Below are 23478 nucleotides of genomic sequence, written 5' to 3'. Positions count from 1 at the left end.
CTACTGTTTTTGTGTGTTCATATGATTAAGATACTATAGTAATCATGTTTTATAGCTTTTGTTTCAATAATGTGCCAAGTAAAGCCTTTGGGATAGTATGGATGATAGTTGACTTGATTCTGTGCAAAAATAGAAACTTTTGCACCTAGTCCAGGAATTTTTAAAAATCACTAGAGCGAGCTTTTGATCTGAATTTTTTACACAAGATTGATATGCAAATTTCCTACATCTTCCTAAGATTTCATAATTGTTGGAGTTACAGAAGTATGGTTATAGTACAGATTACTACAGACTGTTCTGTTTTTGACGAGATTCTGTTTTCAATGCATAGTTTGCTTGTTTCCTATTTTCTATGGCTTATATTGCCCAATATAAATTGTCAAAATGATAAGGTACAGTAGACATTGTGTGAGAAAAATTATGAATCTTGTCTTTGGCATTACCAAAGTGAATGATTTGTCTTTATCATACTAACCCATCTCACGAAGTTCCGTTAAGTTTTGTGTGATTGAAGTTTTCAAGTTTTGGGTGAGATATCGATATGAGGAGAATAATGAGCGACAAGACCCTAAGCTTGGGGATTCCCAAGGCACCCCAAGGTAATATTCAAGTAATATACAAGCAACTAAGCTTGGGGATGCCCCGGAAGGCATCCCCTCTTTCGTCTCCAACAGTATCGGTAACCTTACTTGGAGCTATATTTTCAATCGTCACATGATATGAGTTTTGCTTGGAGCGTCATTTTATTTTGTTTTGATTTGATTTATTTTATTTACAATAATGTTTTGTATCTTTTATTTCAATAAAAGTGGCAAGGATAGCCTTTACCATGCTTAGTTTGCAAGTATATGAGTTTCTGTTTCAAAACAGAAAGTTTATCACTGTTGTAAAAAATTCCCGAGAAATGTCAGGATGTTATAAAATGTTGATTTTTTTGCACAATAAGCTATGATAAATTTTCTACAGTGTGCAAAATTTTCAGAATTTTTGGAGTTAGAGAAGTATGAATATTTTTGCATCCTTTACAAACTGTCCTGTTTTGCCAGATTGCTGTTATGTTTGCATTGTTTGCATATGTTTGCGTGTTTAATGATTCTATTTGAGGATAGGAGTATTAAATATGCAGAGGCATTTAGTATGCAATTTTAAATTGTAATTTTAGTGATTTGCTACACTAGAGAATGATAAGGTTATTGCATTGATTTATACTAACTTATCTCATGAGTTCTTGTTGAGTTTTGTGTGGATGAAGTTTTTAAGATTTAGGGAAACCGTGATATAAAAGGAATTAAGGAGACACAAAAGCTCAATCTTGGGTATGCCCAAGGCATCCCAAGATAATATTTCAAGAAGTCTCAAGCATCTAAGCTTGGGGATGCCCTGGTAGGCATCCCACCTTTCTTCATCAACAATTATCGGTTAGCCTCGGTTGAGCCTAAGTTTTTGCTTCTTCACATGATGTGTGCTATAAGAATGTCATTTTACTTTGTTTTGCTTGTTCTTCTAATAAAATACTTATATCTAAAAGTTTTAAATAAGAGAGAGTCCTCAATTAGCTACCCATTTACTTAACTACTCGCTTGATCTTCACTTATATCTTTTTGGAGTAGTTTTCTTTTACTCTTTTGCTTCACTTATATCCTAAGAGTAAATTGTTGAATGAATTGAAAATCATGAAGTTGAAATTATATGTTCATATTATGCCTAGTAGTAGCTTCACATTGGGTTTAGAAAGTGAAATCTTTTGAAGCTTGACGATCACAATATTGGTCATACAAGATTCATGAATGATTAGTATAAGGAAGAGAACTTTCACATGCAAATATATTATCTTGGACATATTCTATGATTGTGAATACCATTAATTATTTGCAACCTTGAGAAAATTAGTTGAAGTTGGACAAGGAAGACAACGTAATGAGTTATGGTTGTGTATATTTGCATAGAAGTTATATTGTCATGGATCCTCCAACATGTGGTGTTTGCCTAGGATCTTTTGCTAGCCAAAAATTCATACTAAGTAGAGATACTACTTGTGTATCCAAAAACCCTTAAACTCGGTTTCTTGCCATGAGTGTCCACCATACCTACCCATGGATTGAATAAGATCCTTCAAGTAAGTTGTCATCGGTGCATAAAGCAATAAAAAGTGCTCCTAAATATGTTTGATCTTTTATTGTAAGGGAAAATTGAGCGTTGTACGAACTTGTGATGGCAAAATAATAGAAGCGACAGATTGCATAATAAAGGTTGCTATCATAAGGGGCAATATAACATGACGTTCCTTTGCATTAATTGTTTGTGCATCCAAATAAAAAGCGCATGACAACCTCTGCTTCCCTCTGCGAAGGGCCAATCTTTTACCTTTCAGTATTTACTTTTATGCAAAGAGTCAACAGTATACATCCTCATTCAACCTCAATTATTCTCTAGTTGTCAAGCATCATGTGGTGGGGAAAGATCTAGGCACATATGGCCAGTCAAATATATTTGATCTTGATTTATTATTGTTGACAATTATCTCTATGATAAATGAGTTGGGAGGCGAAACATTAAGCCCCTATCTTTCTTCGTGTTCGATGGATGCCATTTGTTCTAAGAATATGCTTTGAGTACTAGCAATCATGGAAGACTATATGATGATTGAGTATGTGGAGCTCTTACTTAGACTTTGTTGAATAAGTTGAATTGCAATTGTTTGGTGACTAAGATATAGGTTGTTGAGTTTCAAGAGAATTCATTGTTTGAACATTAACATGTGAATTGGTTGCTACTTTAACATGAGTAGTTTTATGAGAAAGAATTGTTGTTATGATGATAGGAAAAGTCATTGAAATTATCATTAATCAAACTTGTGCACTTTGCTAGCATTCACACTTCATAAATTATTTCTTTTATCATTTACCTACTCGAGGACGAGTAGGAATTAAGCTTGGGGATGCTGATACGTCTCCAACGTTTCTATAATTTATGAAGTATTCATGCTATGTTTACAACACTTTTATATGGTTTTAGTATGATTTGCATGGAACTAACCCGGACTGACGCTGTTTTCAACAGAACTATCGAGGTGTTGTTTTGTTGTGCAGAAATGGAAGTTCTCCAAATGAGCTGAAACTTTTTGACGATTTTTCTGGAACAAAAGAGACCCCCGAAGCTTTGTGGGAGGGCCAGAAGAGCCACGAGGAGGGCACAACCCACCAGGGCGCGCTAGAGGGGCCCGGCTTGCCCCGGTGGGTTATGCTCACCTCAAGGCCCATCTTCGCGTGATTCCAACGCTGAAAAATCCTATAAATAGAGAAACCATCAGAAATAACTCTAGATCAGAAGTTCCGCTGCCGCAAGCCTCTGTAGCCACGAGAAACCAATCTAGACCCTGTTCTGGCACCCTGCCGGAGGGGGAAATCATCACCGGTGGCCATCTTCATCATGCCGGCAGCCACCATGATTAGGAGGGCACTGGTGCGCGTCGGTCCTAAACAAACGGTTTTTTACCCCTTTCCGCGACGGCATTTGGAACCGTTGCCAAGTGAGTGTGGGCGATAGGGGGTCCTTCCCACACGACCCAGAAACCGTCGGGGATAGGGAGCCTTGATGCATACAGTTGTCCCCATATAACTGTTTTCGGTATCTCGAATATCCAAAACGCTTCATCCTTGCTACTCGTTTGTGCTCGCATTGCCATCGCAGTCGGAATTTTGTGGTCTGCCTAAAACCAGGCAGATTCTAGGCACGGGAGCTTTCCAGGCAGATTCCTGGCTTGACACATTACCATACCTTAGATATAAGACGTGTAATGACACTCAATTTGGTTAGCAAATTACTTAACTTTACATACTTACTTACTATCATGTATTTGCATTGGCCCAAATCTGAGACATTGCAGTGATGCCCGGTTGGGTTGGGAACTTTTATCACTTCATTGCAATGCCATATACATTGTTATGTTTGTGCCTTGGATAAAATTGTAATATGATTGCATTGTGATGCTTGTTTTCTGGAAAAGAGCATTACGACATGATGATACCATTCGTGATAGGGGATTTGTTTTGATTCAATGCCTTGATAAGAGCATGTGAGCAAGAGGCTTACATGGGTTCACTGAGACGCATGCGGGGCTAGCTGAGGATAGATGGGAAGACATCCCACCAATCAACAGTGCCACTAATCCCTCTCATCACTACCGGTAGTAGTAGAACGTACTCCCCGGGAAGCCGTTGGTTCAGTGGCTCTGCGGGACATGTGCTTCTTTGATTTTGGGAGAGGCATGCGGCATCCTCTGGCGGATAGCATGATGGTTCTGCATGGAGTACTCACTAGTGCTGCTTTAGAAAGATCCATTTGCAGGATGGTGCTTTGAACAGTGCTTCATATTTGGGGTGAAAACTCTTGTTTTGGACATCCTTGGTTGGACTCCATGAAGGCAAACTTGCATCGTTACCTTGTTGCATGTGTTCTCCCAATGTTAATGTTCTGACCTTAACAGATTAATCTTGGCATTCAAGATAGAAATCCTTTTCATGGTCATCTCCGGCCAGACATGACAGCCATGGCGGAGGGCATTATCCCTTTTCAAAGCATTGTTGCACAAGAAGTGGAATTAGTTACGTATTTTATCCTTATTTGTAAGAACGAACGAAATATCGCACACACTAACATACATGCACACACACTCACCTCTATAAAGGAATGCATACCCTACCCCTATGAGCCCCTCTTACAAACTAAGCTGAAAAATCTTGAGATTGACAAAGTCACTATATGCATCTCGTATTTGACAGGCATGCCATACTACTGAAAGAATTTCACTAGAAATTTGTAGCAAATTCAGATAATAATGCGAGCACTCATGCAAGGTTTTATTATACTTCTCTAAAAAGCAAGGTTTTATACCATTAAAAGTTGCAACGAGCAAACCCTCTGATGCCAGCGGTAGCTAGCCGCCTCTCTAGCCATATATGTTATGTGATAAGATGCCTAAGTTGACAATAAAAATAGTTGAAAATTATTTTATTAGTTCTTGGCTGCCATAATAATAAATTGGCATTGCAACGGCCCAAGTTTTTATTCTCATGTTACCATTGCAATTTGCAACAAACAAACTCACCGACGACAGTGGTAGCTAGCCACACAGCTAGCCATCTATATATTATATGATCTGATGCATAAGTTAGCAATAAAAAGGTTGGAGAATTTTTTATTAGTTCCTGACTGCCGGTAGTAATAAATTGGCATCATAGCAGCCGTACTGACGGCAGTGGTAGCTAGCCTCCTATCTAGTAAATTGGCATCATAGCACCCGCACTGACGGGACGGCGGGGGTAGCTAACCTACTATCTAGTAAATTGGCATCATAGCAGCCGTACTGACGGCAGGGGTAGCTATCCTCCTATCTAGCCATATATAAGTTGACAATAAAAAAAGTTGGAAAATTGTTTTATTAGTTCTCGGCTGTCGTAATAATAAATTTGCATCATAATAGCCGGGTTTGGTATTCATATGTTACCATTGTCATTTTGCAATTTGCAACGAACAAACCCACTTATGCCGGCGTTAAACTAGCCACCCATGTAGCCATATATATGTTATTTGGTAGGCATATATATTTTATTTGATCAGATGCATAAGTTGACAATAGAACTTTTGGAAAATGTTTTATTAGTTCCTGGTTGTCTTAGTAACAAATTGGCGTCATAACAGCCGCACTAACAGCGACCGTAGCTAGCCGCCTAGCTAGCCATATATATGTTTTATATGTTACTTGATCATATGCATAAGTAGACAATAGAAGAAATTTAAAATTGTTTTATTAGTTGCCGGCCGGCGTAATAAAAAGTTGGCATCCTAACAACTGGGTTAGTTAGTCTCGCTTTAGTGTATATGTACAATGTATGTCATATGAGCATTATAATAGGTTAACATGATTGTCGTTGGTGAGGATAATCACAATTAAATTTCTAGAGAACTCAATCGCACCCTTCTACGTTAGATGAGGGTGTATCCATACCTAGTCCTAATCTAGATACGTACCATGCAACTTGACATTGAATTATCTTTGGAGAAGGTTGCTAGGATGCATGCATGTTCCATGAAACATATTAGTATCTAGTTAGCTAGGCTGCTATGATTTATTTATTTTTGCCAAAAAATAATGTATGTTCTCTACACTAATCTACAAATGGACGTACTTGTGAGTCATTTCTCCGTCTATATATAAGATCACAGAGAGTGTACGGTAACTGTACTTGTTCAAGCAAAGCAAAGCAAAGCTTTGGCTTCAAACCTTATTACTCTTGCATCTTAGTCCAGAGAGCACCACGCTCCACACCACAAGTCATATTCCATACCTACCATTTGATCATATGACTCATGTTACCGTTACTACTAACAGCTCACACGAGGTTATTGCTGGCCTATGCAAGCCTCGACCCTACACCCCTAGCCCCTGGGGCGACTTCTTCCTCAACCACAACCCATGTACTCAATCTCAGGTAATTATCAAATTGTTTTCCTCTCTGAATAAAAAGTAGCCCCCTTAAGTTTTGTCTCTGCAACTACAAATACATCGTCGATGTTTTCCAAAGGTTTAAATAGCACTGCTATAGTATATAGAGAGGCAACATGCTAAAGCCATGTGTGTTTTGCATTAATGAATCTTGTCGCTAATACCAGGCTATAGCATGATTTAGCGCTAAAATTCAGCTTCGGTTTAGTGCCACACCAAAGCTATACCACGCTTTAATTTGCTATGGATAGATGCTTTGCTGCTATGCCTTTATTTTGGCCGGATGCCAAGCTTTTGTTTGTTATATTTGGATATCAAGTATATGTGATATGCATGTCAATTGTTAAGTATATATGTATATTTATTTAATATCCACGTCTGATTGTATGATTATTATTTTCATTCTTTCACGATTTAAGCAAAAATGTTAAATGGGTCTTACCTTCGCTATACCTTTCCATAGCTTCCGATCAGGCTGTCCTTAAATGGGATAGCCTGCTATTTAAAGCTTTGATGTTTTCAGAATATTTTGAAACACTCTTGAACCCTAGTTGTTGAAAATTTTCAACGTAATATAAGTTCCTCTATCTCGTAGTATTTGGCTATGAAGGACATGGCAAGTATCAAGAAGGAGCGAGTGAGAAAGATCATCTTGGACGCCGGATCTTCTTCTGATTTAGCTATGAAGATTGAGCTTGTTGACACGTTGGAGCGTACTGGTGTGGCTTATCACTATGGCCAGGAGATTGAAGAGTTACTTCATGGCATGCATAGTGAAGAAAATGTGTTTGGTGACAACCTATGTGTAACAGCGATGCGGTTCTACTTGCTAAGGAAGCATGGGTACAACATCTCTCCTGGTATTATTCATTACGATGACAACAATTAATTCATACACAAATATGTACTAATATTTGATAAATAGTGTATAAGCCAAGGTATATGAAATATTTAATTGATTGTGCAGATGTATTTTTGAAGTTCAAAGATGACCAAGGAAACTTTGCAAGCAATGATGTGAACTCGTTGTTGGCATTGTACAATGCACCGTATCTTAGGATTCATGGAGAAGAAATGCTTGATGATGATGTGACTTTCACCAAGACTCAACTACAATCTATGGTGGAGCATCTTGAACCACGGTTGGCAGAAGAGGTCTTGTGTACATTGGAAACCCCGCATTTTAGAAGAGTCGAGAGAGTCGAAACGAGACGTTACATTGCAGTTTATGAGAAGAAGGCCACACGAGATGAGGACATACTGGAATTTGCTAAGTTTGACTTCAATATTTTGCAAACTCTATATTGCGAGGAGTTGAAAGCTCTTACGATGTAAGAATACTAACTAAAATATAAGTAGAAAATTGAAAAAAATGGTTACTATTTAAATAGTATAACAAGTGCTAATATGTATTTAATTATTAACTTGCAGTTGGTGGAAAGACTTGAAATCACAGGCAAATCCACAATTTGCACGAGATAGAATCGTGGAGGTTCATTTTTGGATACTTGGAGTTCTCTACGAGCCGCAATATTCTTATCCGCGTATAATGCTAACAAAACTAGTCTTATTTATGTCATTGCTTGATGACCTCTATGATAATTATAGCACCACAGAAGAAAGTAACATCTTCACTGCGGCCATGCAAAGGTAAGTAACCTATTATATTTCTTTTCCTATAGTCTTTCCTTATATTTCACAAAGGGTAAAGAATCTACATGAAATTCCTCGAAAAGTGTAGTTAGAGAAAAGCATCCTACTTGCAATTATTCCACCAACCTTATATAGCTAGCATCATGTAGATCATGTATAGTTATCTTTCAGTTGATTACTAGCATTTCTGCCAAAATAATGTGTAATAATAATAACTATGGAAAAATCATATATTCTGGAAAGATGAATCCTTTATCAGTATACTTCGGCCAAATTTGTTTATATATTATTTGAATTCACATGACAAGATAGGCATCAACCATACAATGAACACATGTAAGTTGGTATGCATTCTTCTACATACCACGTTAGGTTTCTGCTTGACTCGAGTCTAATGCATGACACCTATAAATACTTCTTATATGCCGCACATGATAAGCTAGAGATGTATTTGCAAATCACATCATTTTGTAAACAACTTGTGGTATAGTCAAGTTTATTGTCCTGAGTCCATGTTTTTAGTTTTGTCAAGGGTTTTCCATGTAGCGTGCTAGTTTTGAACAATTTCTTCTTATTTTTTCAATTTTAAAAAATAATATTTAAAAATAAAACTCTTTTGCATTGCTTCGATAAAATGTAATGCATCAAAGTAACACCATATCGTGAAGCGGTTGTGTAAGATAAGAAGGTGCATAAGTAATCCATCTAATAATCATCTGAATGTTTTGGTCTAAAACTAAATTAAACTAGAGATGATGCATCTCCCGTTGGTGTAGGAATTGTTTGCTTTTATTCTTTTGGTTGTATTAGACAATAATATGACATTCATTGAAACTATAATACATATGCTTTATTATATTTGAATGTTACATGGTTTTCATATGTTTATTAAATGTTAGTAGAATGAATGGTACCTATTAATTTAGGTATTCCACGTGTGGTGGCATGGTGAGTTGGTATAGTTATCTGTTGAGTGGAAGAGAGGAATAGAGTTAGTGGGGGCCAACTATTTATGTATATAGGATTCACCAACTACACAATTTGCATAACTATTTTTTTTTCACCGCCCACCCTCGCTCGTGACACGAGCGTGATGGCTGCGAGATAATATGGAAACACTCGTCTCTCATCGCACAATATCGAGTCACACTGCAATTAGCATGTTCAAATATGATGGTATGAATTGATTTTAGCTTAATAAAAGATTGGGTACCTTCATTATTTAGGACGGACTGATATCCAACATGTTTGTTAATTCTCTAGCTAAAGCAAAATTCAGTTAGTCCATTTGCGTGTATGCATATATGTGCACGTACACGAACCAACCCATACATGTGTGCATTAGTTGGTTCTCTATCTGCAAAGTGTGCCTTACATATGTCTTTCTGGGTACCTTCTATTTACTATATGCGTGTTATGTCTAGTTGGTTTGTACATGTCTCTGCGTGGCCTATTTTTTATATTTCCTACATCTGGTTCAGTATATGCACATGTTACACTTGTTTATACATGCCAATGGTAAGACTCCTTTGCACTAGACAAATCGATGTTGCACATAACTCTGTATATGCCCCGCTAAGTACCCAGGATGGACTGGTTTGTACGTGTCAATAATTTTGGATTGTATCTGATAGATGTTGTGTGTATTATTTTTTATCTTTTAACATCGGGCATTCTAATTAGAATTAATGGAGAATATAGATTTGGCATATGTGGAAGAACATGGTGCATCATTTGCCTCTTGTTTTGATAATATAGTTGATATATCGCGTCCTAATTTAGATGCAACAAAATTCATGTTGATAGTGTCTAGGTTTATCTACATTTCTAGTAAACTTGAATTTGACTGAAATCCAGGTGGGATGCACATGTTGTGGAGCAATTACCAGCATACTTGAAGGCAATACATCAACATACTTAAGACCACAAATGATATAGAGGAAGTATTGAAGTGTCAGGAAAACAAGAATGCTGAATTCGTCAAAAAATTGGTAAATGTTTCTCAAAGAACTAAATTAGCCCCAAAACTTGATGTATACAGGAAAAGTATATATAGTAGTATATAAGTAAATATACTGGTTAAGATTTCAAATTTAGGTATTATTTGTTGATCATTCATTGATTATCTTAAGTTAGTTGAAGCAAGTAACATGACATTGAGCTTTGGGATTAAGGGATTTTGTGTCCAGTAATATAGAAATGCATCTATGTGTTAGATATAAGATTCCTCAAGGACTTGTGTCATCATCGGTGTAGAATTGACAATAATTGTAGATTTCCATTGCTGTGCAACAAAGTATCCTTCGTAAGAATTATCTTGCTCCACACAAGCCAGAGAAATACTCTCATTGTTGCAAGATCTTACTTATCTAAAGGAATTCTTAGGAAATGCACCAGATTTCCACTTCCACATTAATCTATTATGAACACCTGAAAGGTAGAAAGACCAGCAAACACTCACTACCCAACCTATATCCGTATATAAATTCCTTCAAAACATATTAGGGTTCATACATGTACAAATAACATGTTGTGCAGTAGCTTTCTTGTGGTACAAAGTATATATAGTACGAAGAAGCATTAGTTTGTGGTTTTGTTTCCATATCAAACATCCTTCCAAACATTGTATTTTATCCCTCACCAACTATCTTAGTGGGCATTTGTCTATGAATATTACTATGTTTCAAAGGGAATTATTTATGCTTCTTGTGTCATTACCCATTACCAAAACTATAAAAGTAGCTTAACATCTAAAAATCCCCATGCATTTGTATATGTTATTTAACCTTTAACTTGCATGTTGCTTAGATGATCGATGTTGTCAAATGCTATCATGCGGAAGTCAATTGGCGCGATGAACACTATGTACCGACTACAGTTGAGGAGCATTTGCAACTTTCAATGGCCAGCAGTGCTTGTATGCATATAACAAGCCTTGTATTCATCTCACTTGGTGATGTGACAACAAAGGATAATCTTGAGTGGGCCTTTTCCTATCCAAAATTTATCAGAGGTGTATGTATTGTTGGGCGCATTGGTAATGACATGGTTTCGCATGAGGTATAAACTCTCCCCATATAGAAAAAGAACTTCATATACATGCCATATGTGTTCATACATGCATGCATGATGAAACCTCATCTAACTAATGTTGATGTTTTTATCTTCTTGAAGCGCGAACAAGGATCGAACCATATGGTATCCACGGTGCAAACTTGCACAATAGAGCATGGTATCACGGTAGTAGAAGCCAATGAGAAGCTCAAGGTGATAATTGAGGAAGCATGGATGGACATAGTCCACGAACGCCTCCTCAAAAAACATTCAATGGTGCTTCTAGAGAAGGCAACAAATCTTGCCCGGACAATGGATTTTATGTACAAGCGTGAAGATGAGTACACCCTATCATTTAGTCTCAAAAAGACCTTAACTTCACTTTATGTTAACTTCATATGAACCATTTTCCCCTTCGGAGGAAACGTTAACCTTTCCTCACAAATAAAAATACATATGACATAGCATGCTATATTTTCCCATAAATTATTGGATAATGTGAGGTATACTATCTATTGTAATTTTTGTTTTTGTGGGAACTACATATTGTGTAGCTATTGTATAATCTTTCTCGTCCATATCTACCCATGTATGCATTCAGTTGGTATGTGTGTGTATGTATGTATATATACATACATTTATATGTGTACATTTTATCTATTCTACAATCACTTACGAAACCTCTAGCAGAGAGAAAGAGAACTGCGATATAGACCGACGGAATTGTACATGGTTTTTTTGTACTGTTTTGGAGATACTTTCAAACTATTTTCTCATAATGATGAGTTATGATATTCCATTGAAAAGCTATGGATTGCACAATTTTTGCACATATTTGTTTAATATTCATTATGGTATAAATTTCTAAGGGGGTTTCTTCCTCTAATCTAACAAGGTGTCAGGCTCCCAAGTGCAGAGGTTTGTATCAAGCAAATTTCCCTCAGGTGGATGACCATAAGATTTATCGAACCCGTAAGAGCTTTGAATTGTATCCAATGATCAATACTTGTGCACACAAATATAGAAATTGCCTCAACCATTGCTACCCCCGCAAGAGCGGTTGGATGCCCCGAAGAGGAAGGGTGATGTAGCACAGCTGTAGAAAGTATTTCCCTCAGTTAAGAACCAAGGTTTAATCGAACCAGTAGGAGTCTACAAGCTAACAAGATAAGTAACACCTGCCCACAAACAAAATAAATGCTTGCACCCAACTTGGCAAGGGGGTTGTCAATCCCCTCATCTTGCTAGTTGTGGGGTTAATAGAAAATAGTGATATATATATGGTGATATGGCAAAACAGCAAAATAGTAAAAGTAAATAAAATAATAATAGAGCAATGCTAATATCAATAGAGAATGGACCCCTGGGGGCATAGGTTCATTAATGGCATATGTCTCAAAAGCAGGTAGTGGCATGGTAAACAAAATACGGTTGGGAAATTGATAGATAAGCAACATTCATAACTACGATCATTCATGGCAAGATCTCATATAGGCATCACATCCATGACAAGTAGACCGTAATGCAACTACATCTACTACTGTCACTCCACCACAAGACCGCTATACAATATGCATCTCAAAGTATTAAATTTAATGAAAAACAGAGTATCACAATAAGAAAGATGACATGACGTAGACAGAAACAAACCTAGCAATAAGATCAATCTTCGTTGTTTTATCCTTAGCAGCAACAACACATCACGTGCCTTCTCCCCATTCTGTCACTGGGATATAGATCACCATGAGGTTGAACCCACTACTATGTGCTACTTGTGAGCTGAGTTGGGATTTCCCCGAAGAGGAGAGGATGATGCAATACAATAGAGATAAGTATTTCCCTTAGATAAGAACCAAGGTTATCAATCCAGTAGGAGAACCACGCAACACCTTGTTAGCAGTACCTACACACAAAATATCAAATACTTGCTCCCAACGCAAACAAGGGGTTGTCAATCCCTTGGCGGTTAATTGCAAGGATCAAATCTCGTAGTGATAGATAGATAAACAAAAACACAAAATAAAATAAAGTAAATAAAATTGCAGCGAGGTATTTTTGGATTTTAATTTATGATAAAGATAGACCCGGGGGTATAGTTTTCACTAGAGGCTTCTCCCTTGAACATAGCATACAGTGGGTGAACAAATTACTGTTGGGCAATTCCTAGATAAGCGAATAATCATGACGATATCCAAGGCAATGATCATGTATATAGGCATTACATCTAAGACAAGTAGACCGACTCCTGCCTGCATCTACTACTATTACTCCACACATCGACCGCTATCCAGCATGCATCTAGAGTACTAAGTTCATAAAGAACGAAGTATCGCCTTAAGCAAGATGACATGATGTAGAGAAAGTAAATCCCACCAATATGAATAAACCCCATCATTTTATCCTTAATGAAAATGATACAAATATGAGTCATGTCCCCTTCTGTCATTGGGATTGAGCATTGCAAGATCGAACCCATCACAAAGCACCTCTCCCATTGCAAGATAAATCAATCTAGTTAGCCAAACCAAATCAATAGATCGAAGAGAAATACAGAGCTATAATAATCATGCATAAAAGAGTTCAGAGAAGACCAAAATAATATTCATGAATAATCTGATCAAAAATCCAAAATCCATCAGATCCCAACAAACACACCGCAAAAAATTACATCGAACACATCTCCAATAACATCAAGGAGAACATTGTATTGAAGATGAAAGAGAGAGAAGCCATCTAGATACTAGATATCGACCTGTAGGTCTATGATAAACTACTCACACATCATCGGAGGTGCAGCAAGGTTGATGTAGAAGCCCTTCGTGATCGATTCCGTTGGGGAACGAAGCATGAAAAACAAAAACAATTCCTACGAACACCCAAGATCTATCTTGGAGAAGCATAGCAATGAGAGCGTAGAGTGTGTCTACACACCCTTGTAGACCATTAAGCGAAAGCGTATATCACGCGGTTGATGCAGTTGTACTCATCATGATCCAGTCGCGATCCAAACCGATGAAGTACCGAACGGACAGCACCTCCGCGTTCAGCACACGTATGGCTCGATTACGTCTCCTCCTCCTTGATCCAGCAAGTGAGGGAGGAGACTTAGATGGGACTGCTGCCAACACGACTGCGTGACGGTGATGGTGGTGGAGTGATTCCGGCAGGGCTACGCCGGGCGCTACCGAAATAACGAAGAGGGAGGAATTACGAAGTAACAGGAGAGAGGGGGGGCTAAGGGCTTGTGTGTCCTCTTGGGGGGATGACCATAATATTGCTCGAAATTTGCTACAGCTTGTTCCATGACGTTATGTTTGGCTTTTGGAGCCCTGGGCTATGTTAAACATTATATTGTTCATTAATAAAGTCTGGGTGTAAATCATAAACGCCCACTTTTTTCCTCCTCCGCAAGAAACTACTCTTAGGCGACTAGGGTTTCCCCTCCTCCCGTCGGCATCCGCCGGTCTGCCTCGCCTCCCATGGCCTTTGGGCCATGGAGGTGCGGAGGACCACGGCCCCTCACCGGCGGGAGGAATCCCACTCTTGTTCTTGTTTTGTTCAACATCTTGGTTGGGGTTGTGTGGTGGCCACGAGGCCCCTTAGGAGAAATAATGTCTCTCACGTTTGATCCCCGTCCGATGATGCGTATAGTGTCATCGGAGGGTGTGTGGTGGTGAGAAAGAAAAAATGTGAGCTTTTTTTAGGAGGAGATACCATGGCGGAGGTGAGTAAGAGGGCAAACAAATCGATACGACGAGGTAGGTAGGATTCCCGGCCGGCGGCGAATGTGCGTGCATGGTCGGACGAATCGCGTCAGAGCTCGACGAAGATGAGGTTGGGAGGGGGGTGCGTGGGAATGGGAGGGTGGATGGGTTCTACTCCCAGCGGATAGGGATATGTTGCACGTGAGTGCACCAATTCGGATATTTTTTATTGAAAAGAAATGGAAAAAATAGACATTATTTGGTTGGTTGGATGAAAAGGGCGTTTGCGTTTACTTGAATTTCCTTGCGAATAGGAAGGAAGAAAGGAAGGAATGGGAGTAACGCGACACACACCATCGATGCCTGTTTCCGGGGAGCAACTAGTTAACGAGCGCTCCTTCGGGAGCCTCGCAATGATCAGCGCCACTTGGCGCGCTTTCAGCCATTCGCCACGTGTCGCGCTCTGGACGCTTCCTCCGGATTTTGTTTTTTTATTTTTCCACACGCGTTTCCGGCTTTTTAAACGGTTTTTTTCGGGGGTTTTCGACGTTTTGGTTTTCCCCCGGCCTTCCTTAACTTTTCGACAAAAAAAATTGGAAATTTTTTTCGCATGAAAAAACGCGTTTTTTTTCTTTTGCGAAAAGTCACGGTTTTTTCTTCCGTGAGAGGCACGGTTGTGCTTGAGCGAGAGTCACGGCCGTGCCTTTCGTAAAAAAACGTGTTTTCTGTTTTTTTTCTTTCACGAGAGTCACGGTTTTGCTTCCGCGAGAGGCACGGTTGTGCTTTCACGAGAGTCACGGCCGTGCTTCTCGGAAAGGAAAAAACAAAACGCGTTTTTTGTTTTTTTTTCTTTCGCGAGAGTCACGGTTTTGCTTCCGCGAGAGACACGGTTGTGTTTTCGCGAGAGTCACGGTCGTGCCTCTCGGAAAGGGAAAAAATACGCGTTTTTTGTTTTTTTTATTTCGCGAGAGTCACGGTTTTGCTTTCGCCAGAGGCACGGTTGTGCTTTCGCGAGAGTCACGGCCGTGCCTCTCGGAAACCAAAAATAAACGTATTTTCTGTTTTTTTTTCCTTCCACGAGAGTCACGGTTTTGCTTCCATGAGAGGCACGGTTGTGATTTCGCGACAGGCACGGGCGTGCCTCTTTCGGAAAGGAAAAAAACGTGCTTCTGGTTTGGTCTTTTCGTCTGGTTTTTTCGTCCGGTTTTTTCATGAAAAAATTCGTCCAAACCTATCAACATGGGATCTAGTTTTGAAGATCTCGACGCGAGGAATCCAATAATGAAAACGGTTCGGGATTTGGACGCACGGTTTAAGAGATAAAACGTTTTGAATAAACAGATCTACGAGAAAAGGGAAAACTCCCAGGTTGCGCTGCATGTGCGCCACTTATCGCGACCTTGAAAGGTGGAGTGTTTTTTCAACGAGTACTCCTTAATTTTGATTTCGCCGTTTCCGGTTAACGTGTTCGCGAATCCGTTTTCGATCCGAGCGAGCGACGCGTTGGATGGATGGTTTGCAACATAGACGATGCAAGTGGGCCATTACGCCGTCGCGGTTGCAAACATGTCCAACCGGGCCGTTTTCTCAAAAAATCCCGTTTCCTCTCGAGTCCGAGACTTTTGAATGGGTACTGACCGTATTTCGACTTGGATGGTTGATTCGCCTGGTCGTTAGTAGGCAGAGCAAAGGAGCAAGAACCCCACGTACGAGCCAGGTTGTGGACCGACCGAGGGAGATTAATTAAAGAGAAACGAGAACAGGTCGCCACTAGCTTTTGCACGCCGCGCCGGGATGGGGAAGCGTCGGCGATGTGAGGAAGAAGCAGGCGCATCCGAGCGGCCTCGTCGGGGACGCCTCCATCTAGTCGTGCATGATTACGCGCGGGGATGCATGGTGTACAAGCTGGACGTCGACGCCTTCCCACCGGGCACGGGCACGGGCACGGACGACCACTTGGAGTCGACGGCGCGGCGGCTGCCGCATGATTCCGTGGCGATCCGCATGGGGTCCCCCGACCGCCATCAGTGCGACCAGTTCGTGTGCTTCGGCAGCAAGATCTTCGCTTTCTACAAGGACGCGGACGCCGGCCGCAGCACCATGGTGTACGACAGCGCGACGTCGCAGGTGGCCGTATGCCCTCCGCTGCTCGCCCCAAAGGAGCTCGCCGAGTTCCTAACTGTCGGCGCCGACATCTACGCCATCGAGACCGACTACGACGGCTTCAACTACAACCTTGTTCCCTTGATGGAGAAACTTGGACCGGCGCCCCGCCGTGGCTGGGGTGAATGGCGGTGGGAGTCCCTCCGCCCGCCGCCGATCAAGCTGCCCATCCTTGTCTCGTCCCAAGCAGTGCATCCCAACGGATCCGCCATCTTCCTCTCCGTCGCGGACAGGGGCACCTTCTCCTTCGACACCGGCCGCCTCGCCTGGACGCGTCACGGGAGCTGGCTCCTGCCTTTCCACGGCGATGCCTACTTCGTGCGCGAGCTGGATGCATGGGTCGGGCTCTGCTCACACCAAAAAGGTACATTGCCGTGTGCAATGTCATCTCACCCGATGACGGCCGCTGTGGATACCCGACCTCGACAACTGTCGAGGACAGGGTGTACAACAATAGGTGGAAGAGGCACCTTGCCGCAAGCCTCACTTACATGGGCAACGCCGAGTTCTGCCTCCTCGAGACCATCACGCGCAAGGGCTACGACATTTTCACCGAGTCCAGGACGCGGATGCTGCTTCGACTGGCAACCTTCCAGGTCGAGCACCAGCACAGCGGTGAGGTTCGGGCGGTGGACATGCGCACCATGCTTTACAAGTGTCCTCACTGGGAGATGGAATGCAGTCGTTCACCTACTGCTTTCTGGATTTGATCCTTTCGTCTACGTTTTTCTTCATCGGCGGCAGATGTTGTCCCGGTGCCTTTGTACTTTGGGCCCTTAGCAAGACTTCCCGACTGTCTACTATAACAATGTTTGTTCAGCTTCGGCGAGGAAAGGACGATGGTATATGCTCTTCGGTGCTTTTAGTCGCCGTTAGGTAGTCCATAGATGTTACTATAATTTTTTAAATTCTTATATTCTCTATACTGCCATGACAAATGTTAAATAGATTGAAAGTTTCTCCTATAAAATATTAATAATAAAGTTCAAGTGTTTCGCTAAAAAAAGATTGACTCAATGAGCGTCAAGTAGGAGGAATCCTCGTATCCGTTTCCACCAGCCGCTCAAACAACAAAAAAATCATGTTTTCTGCGAGTCCGAGATTTGAATGGACACTTGAATCCTGGTGGGCTGATAATATAATTGTCCACTTAACCATTCAATCATAGGTTGGTTCGCAACTGTATTTCGACTTGGATGATTGATTCACCTGGAGTTCTATATACGAGTAGACGAGTATACCACGTGTAGGAAAGGCAAAGGCATACGAGCTAGGTTGTGGACAGTGCGTAGTCGCAGCTGTCCGCGACGTGCTCGTGCCCCTCCGCTGCTGCTAGCACCATGGTGCACCGCAGCGCATGGTCCGTATCATACTGCTGTTATTTGTTGGTCCATTCTTGACACCAAGTACTTCCGGCGACAGCGACACGCGACGACGACGATGAACAGCGCACGCTGGACATCTTGGTTTCTATCGCAAGAGTCTGAAATAATACACACATAGGGCGTGTTTGGTTACCTGCATTGTTTTTTGTCCATTTGCATATTTGTTTTAGTTGGGCCTGGCTGAGCAAATGCAGGCCAAAAACCAACATCTGTACTTAGTTTGGTTGTCTGCATGTCCTCTCCCTGCATCGTAACGATGTCTCTATGCACCGCGTTTGGTTGCTCGCATTGCATGTGCTCATACGGGTGCACGTTGTTTGGTTACATATGAGCATAGAGTTGTGCTCACCTTGTACCCTACTTGGTGAGCTTACCAATACTACTACATCTTACACACGATCACACCAACGCCACAGCACTGCTATGACAATGAATTGGACGAAGATGATGAAATTCTTCAGCCCTAACGGTCGATCCACCTTCTTGTCAACCTCAACCTTGCTGCATGAATACTCTCGCACATACTTGGAGTAAGCATTTTCTGCCGCCTGCCTAGTCTTAAACCCTCCTCTGTGGTTGCTGTCGTTGTAACCTGAAACTTGTTTATTGCAAGCTTCCCATGAACTGTAAACCCATAGAACCCTACCTTCGAACACCACATACCACTTGCCCTGGCAGTGCAAACGAGCAATAAGTTCAAGCAACAAGCATTGAAAGACACAAATAGCAAGCAATGAAGAACTCTAGGAGCAAGCAATGGAGCAGAAGGGCATTAGTAAGCATGCATGATCATAGCAAGTTCAACCTAACACTACATTGGTGTCATCCTACCACCACATCCAAAAGAGGGTGTCATCCTACCACCGCAAGTTCGTGATCACCGCGAGGATCATCGTGAGGGGTTAGTATATACCACCTCATCAAAATATACACACCATAAGATTGTTTTCAAGCCCTAACTACACAAAATATACGTCATCATCATCGTCGTCGTCCTTGTCGTCATCGTCGTCGAGGATCATGCACGCCGTTGCCACCAGCAGAAGCAGCACTAGTGGTCCTCAGCCAGAGCACCCTGTGGTCTGCTCCCATGGCAACAAACCTAACACCCTGGGCTTTGTTTTCCAGCAGGTGGCTGAGAGCCACCATGAGAGCCTCTGGACTGAAGCCAATCTAATCCATGACGGCGTTGTAGAGCTTAGGGTGGACGTCCACACTCTTGCTCTCCCTGATGACGGTGGCCACCTCCTTCACTGCCTCAGTCATGCTGCTGAAGACGCTCAACTCCTCCTCCATGAAGCCTGCCCGCTTCCTCTTCCTATCAAGCACAGGAACGTGCTCAGCATCCTTCTCAGGAGCATCAACGTTGATGGTGTCTGACTCCTGGGTGTCTGGATACTCCAGCATCGGCGAGCCCAGCGGCAGACCAGAGCCCATGTCATGCTTGCCGGTTGCCAGCCCGAAGGAGAAGATCTGCTGCATCTGGTGGTAGTTCTGGATAGGGGTGTCGAGAAACTCATCGTCCTTGGGGTGAGCCTAAGAAGAAACAGGGCAGACAGGTTAGTTAGTATGGCAATGGTTCATAGGCTTGAACTGCTGGACTGTTAGAATGGCATGGTTTGTGAGCTAACCGCGACGTGGCCTTGATAGTGCTCTGCCTCCAGAAGGATCGAGCAGGTGTCCTCATCCCATGAAGCACTGCTAAGGTCTCTGAGCTTGGACACTTGGATCCATCGAGCTCTCCACTTTCTCAGGTGGTTGTACGCCTGGGTCGAGGTGACCTTCTGTCCACAAAAGTCGAACACCTGCTTTGCAACAAGGCTCAAGTGCACCTCCTTGAAGCCCTTGTTAGTCCTCACCCCACTAGTTATGATCTTACACATCTTGTTAAGCACAAAAGTGGAGAGGAACGACTGCCATTTCATGATGTTCCCACTGCCATCCTTCTTCTCCTTTGTTGCTACCTTTAGAGCAACAGCATGAGCAACAGCATTGGACTAAGCCAGCACAAATGGAGGAACCGTAGGCGGCACCTCGAAAACCTCTGAATCAAGAGGCATCTGTTCCAGAGGAGGCTGGGGGTCCTCGACGTAGGACGGCGGGAACTGGCTCTCGAACAGCACGATGGCCTGACTAAACTCTTGCGTGGTCATGTCCTACAAACGTAAGTGTCATCAACACCACAAGACACTACACATGGACAGATCGAACTAGCAGTACTTCTTGGACAGATCGAACTAGCATTACATCTTGGACAGATCGAACTAGCATTACATCATGGACAGATCAAACTAGCAGTAACACATGCACAAGCATACCAGAGCATAACAGAGCACTAATCATGGAGAACAGAGCACTAATCATGGACATATGGATGATCTTGTTCAACACTTGCACACTAGCATACCACCGATTCATCCATGACCACTAACTACCAACACTTGCCCACATGGAAACAACCCCTAGCATGCTCCAAATCCATCACAACTAGCTACTACACCATCACAGTCAAACAGATCGGACGACCTAACCTTAGCACATGGACAGATCTAGCTAGAACTAGAAGAGATGAGGTGGTGATTGAACTTACAGAGGCCATCGGAGTGGCCGCCGAGGAGGTGCCTGGCACGTCGGAGAGGAGGAGGAGTCGACTCGCCGGCGCGGTCAACTGGTCGCCGGAGTAGATGCGCCGCTTACCTCGTCGTCGAAGTGGATCCGCGCTGAAGGGAAAGCTCGAGAGGGGGGAAATGGTGGCGGGAGTTTTGCCGCGGCGGTGACCCACGATATATAGGCCGACCGAATCGGCGGGTGATGACTCGAATTCGTCCCGCCGCTTTTTCGAAAATGCGCCATCGCTCCCGCCATCTTCGTTCCCTGTGCGGCGTTCCCCTCCCCTGCATCGCTCGAGCCTGGCTCGCTGGAAACCGATTTGGCCGTTCCTAGCGGGCCAGGCTGAGGGGTGCTTTGAGGTTCGTACTGTGGGGGCCAAACAGTAAACATAGGCATCCAAACAGTCCATTTTCATCTCGCGCGGGCCTGGCTGGGCCTAATGCAGGCTACCAAACGCGTTCGTAATGTCATGTACGTAGCTGACCTAGCTAGCCAATCGACTTGATCGATTCTGGCCGTAGCAACTCACGTACGCACACAAAGGCAGTCGGTCTGATTCAACTTTTTATTTCTCAATGGGGTACATAATTACAGTGAATATGTGGACTTAACCTCTGGCGTTTTGGCTCCCGAGAGCATATGCTCCTGGATGAACAATAAATTAAAAAAAATCAAAAAATCTGATTTTTTTTGTAGATGTTCGAGTTAGTCTTGACAAATTTCATGTGAAATGGAGCAACAGTGTTTCACCAGTGAAAAAACAAAATTAGGGTGACATTTTGGGGTGATATTTAGTCTTCAATTTTTTTTTTCAGGCCAAAATGCTTAACCTTTTTGCCTCAAAATTTACAGATAGCATTTTGATGTGATTAAGATCACATAAATTTTTTGTCTAGATTTTTTTTTTACTTGAAAACTTATTTTTGGGCCCGGGAGCATGTGCTCCCGGTAGCCAAATTGAATATCCGTACAAGTCCTAATCGGTGACTAATTCCTATACTATCCGAATAGGACACCGTACCATGATTGAGCAAAACATGTTGCATGTTTAGTTGTCCTATATGATCAGGCACAGAAGCACAGTGTCGAGGAGTTGATCAAAGGCAAGTCACCACTGTACGTGAGTGAGCCTGCCCCTGTTCGAGCGGCCAAGCAAAAGACTCCCTAGCCCAAGCCACCACCTGGTTGGGCTGCTCTATCAGTGGATGGTTCCTATATTAAAGAAACCGGCGAAGTAGGTACGGGCATGGTGTTGAGGGACTCGCAAAAGTGATTTTTTCAGCGTACAGATTTTGTTCCACTGTCAAGACGCCCTCGAGGCAGAAGGTAGTGCTATACATGAAGGCATGTCACTTAGCATACAATGGTCGGAGCTTCCTATATTGGTACAGTCCAACAGCTCCATTGCTATTGCTGCATTCACAGATGATTCACTCGACCGCTCCGCCTATGGACATATTATAGTGGAAATCAAGAAGCTCTTGAATTTGCGTGGGTTTGTTCCTTTAAAGATTGAGCGTAATCAAAATAGGATTGCTCATTGTCTAGCTTATATTGGTAGATCTGGTGATAGCACCCCTTGTTGGTTTGCGCCATGTGTCAGATAGTGTCTCAAATCTTGTATTAGCTGACTGTAACACTATTACTAAGGAATAAAACCCACTCTATCTCGCAAGAAAAACGTCTTATAAAAACAGACAGAGGAAGTATTTCCTGATTAGAGTAATTTGAACTACTTTTCGCAAAAAAAAGAGTAATTTGAACTACGTACTTGTTAAATGTTATGCGAACAGATGGCGATATCTGTGAATTTGAATACGTTTCAGTTAGTTGAGGTTATTTGAACTAATGCTTTACATGAAGTTGCTGCCGGATATCATATGAGACGGGGAAAAATAACTCGGTGAGTTCCAGAAACTTGCATGAGTTCTGGGTGAACAAAATTTTGCTTTTCAATCTTTTTAGCACCGAAAGTGCATTTCCGCTTTTGGGCACATGAGGGGCCAAAACCTTGAAGTTCAGTGATGTTCAAGATTAGGCTTGACGAAAAGTTCTCTAGTGCCAGTGATGTTAGCATGTTGGTTGGAATCCCAAGCTTAGTGAAAGGTCGGTTCTTTAGGTGAAAAAAAAACAAAATAACTGTATTTGAAATTGAACTTTAAAACTTGGCCATAGTGGCTGAGTTTGACTAAAATTCATCTAGTTCTAGTGATGTAAGCCTGTTGGTTGAAATTAAACCTGATCATTCCCCAGGCCGGGTCAGGTTCGGGTCAGGCTTGGCAAAGCCCGATGAAAAAATCCCAAGCATAAGCCCAGCCCGGCCCAGCCCCAAGCACATGAACAGTGGCGTTTCTTAATTAAATTGATCATATTCGGGATATTATATTAGTTTATTATACCTATA

The 23478-nt window shown here is 42.0% G+C and overlaps 1 pseudogene; it reads left to right on the top strand.

Annotated features, from left to right (window-relative positions):
* The first annotated feature begins 4549 nt into the window (after positions 1–4549).
* Positions 4550–11991, top strand: LOC123096991 ((E)-beta-caryophyllene synthase-like; annotated as a pseudogene).
* The last annotated feature ends 11487 nt before the right edge of the window (positions 11992–23478 follow it).

Source organism: Triticum aestivum, chromosome 4D, assembly GCF_018294505.1.
Source record: "Triticum aestivum cultivar Chinese Spring chromosome 4D, IWGSC CS RefSeq v2.1, whole genome shotgun sequence".
Classification (NCBI taxonomy): Eukaryota; Viridiplantae; Streptophyta; class Magnoliopsida; order Poales; family Poaceae; genus Triticum; species Triticum aestivum.
The sequence above is the reverse complement of the archived record's forward strand: the minus strand, read 5'-3'. Positions and strand labels throughout refer to the sequence as shown.